Below are 2,213 nucleotides of genomic sequence, written 5' to 3' on the forward strand. Positions count from 1 at the left end.
GTTGGTTTCTCCCGAGGCCTCTTCTCTGGTGTGTGTCCTCTTCCAAGGACACCAGTCATAATGGATTAGGGCGCCACCTTCATGACCACACTGAATCTTCATTTCCTCTTTAAAGGCCCCATTTCCAAATACAGTCATACTAAAGGTTGGGCTTAAACATATGAATTTGAAGGAGACACGATTCAATTCAAAACACCCACCATCCTAGAGTCGTAAAACTACTTCAGATACACAATATTACACTTCCATTTCTCTCCCCCACACTTTGTGCTATTTCATCATACATTTTATTTCTACATGTTATAAACCCTACAATAGTTACTATTTTTGCTTTGACAATCAATTTTTTCTTTCAAAGACACCTAAATAATAACAAGGAAAATTTTTTATACAGTCATACGCCATTTTGGTCAACAACAGATCAGTTATATGACAGTGTCCCACAGATTATAACTGAGCTAAAAAATTTCTGTTGCCTAGTGACATCGTAATGTCATAGCACAACACGTTACACGTGTTCGTGGTGATGATATAAACAAACTTACTGCACTGCCAGTCACAGTACAGCGTAGCATGTACAATTATGTACAGTACCTGATACTTGATGATGATAAATGACTGTTACTGGTCTGTGTATTTACTGTAACTTTTATCATTAGAGTGTACTCTACTTATAAAAAAGTTTGCTCTAAACCAGTACGCCGCGTTAAACCAGCAGCATCTTCACATATCTAGTGTTTACTGCATCTCTTAATTGCACAATTTTCTCTTCTGCTTATAGCCTAGGAGCAACAGGCTATACCTACAGCCTATGCGTGTAGTGCTATGCCACCTAGGTGTATGTAACTATACTCTGTGATGTTCACACAATGACAAAATCACCTAACAACACATTTCTGAGACCATAGCCCCAGCGTTAGGCGGAACATAACTACTTATTCATGTAGTTACTATTTCCGGTTCTCTTCATTTCTTTGTATAGATCCAGATTTTCATAGGGTATTATTTTCCTTCTGCCTGAAGTACTTCCTTTAGTATCTACTGAAAAGTACACTTCTGCTGATGAAGAATTCCTTCAACACTCTTATGTCTGAAAAAGTGTTTATTTTTTTAAATATTTAAATGTTTTATTTCGAAGTAATGTAAGACTCACGAGAAGTGGTACCATTCACCATCTGTCCCCAAAGCTAACATCTCACATAAGCAGAGTGTATTTTCAAAACCATATTAACATTGGTGCAATGGGTTTAACTAAGCTACACACCTTATTCACGTTTCACCTGTCTTTACATGCACTCATTTGATTACAATCTTATAGGATATTTTCTCCAAGAGGAAACACTAGGTTGACATGTTTTCACCTTCTGTATTTTAAAGTTTTTGCTCCACTGTCTTTTGGCTTGCACTGTTTCCAATAAGAAATATGCTGTATTTACATCTTTGTATCTCAAAAATGGACCTTTTTTCCTCTGGCTGCTTATTTGGTATGCTTGATGCAGCTTTGTAACTCCTCATCCCATGATTCTTTTGTGCTTGTGATCACTGGGCTTCTTGGATCTGTGGGTTTACAGTTTTCATTCAATTTGGAAAACATTTGCCCATTATTTCTTAAAATAATTTTTTCTGTGTACACCTTCTCTACAAATACAAGTGTGTTAGACGGCTTCAAGTCATCCCACAGCTCACTTTTTCTGTTTTTTTAGACAGTTTCTATTGCTATGTTCAAGGTCACTAATCTTTTCTTATGCAATGTCTAATCTGCCATTAATTCCATAGAATATGTTTTTTTATTTCAGACAGTACAAGTTTAAATTTTAGAAGTTCAATTTGGACTTTAAGTACCTTCTATGCCTGTACTAACAAGTTTAATCTTTCCTCTCGCTTCCTGAACTTATGCAACACAGCTGTAGCAACTGTTTTGGTGTTCTTATACACTATCGATGCGACATTTCCAGGTCAATTTTAACTGATTATATTTTCTTCTTTTTATGTTTTCCTATTTTTATTACATATCTGGTAATTTTTGATTGGATGCCAACTATTGTTAACTTTTAACTTGTTGGATGCTGAGATTTTTTTATCCCTATAAATATTCTTCAGCTTTGTTCTCCATCGTAAACTGCTTAAAAATTAGTCCGATCCTTCCAGGTCTTACTTTTAAGCTTTATTAGGAAAGACTAAGGCAACGTTTATTCTGAGGCTAACTGGGCCCC

General features: G+C 35.8%; 1 protein-coding gene across 12 annotated transcripts in view; it reads right to left on the reverse strand.

The window, feature by feature from the left end:
- Positions 1 to 2,213, reverse strand: part of PAN3 (PAN3 poly(A) specific ribonuclease subunit) — a 113,396-nt gene that overhangs the window by 79,355 nt on the left and 31,828 nt on the right. The gene's annotated exons all lie outside the window — the stretch shown is intronic.

Source organism: Pteropus vampyrus, unplaced genomic scaffold (assembly GCF_000151845.1).
Source record: "Pteropus vampyrus isolate Shadow unplaced genomic scaffold, Pvam_2.0 Scaffold52, whole genome shotgun sequence".
NCBI classification, from domain to species: Eukaryota; Metazoa; Chordata; class Mammalia; order Chiroptera; family Pteropodidae; genus Pteropus; species Pteropus vampyrus.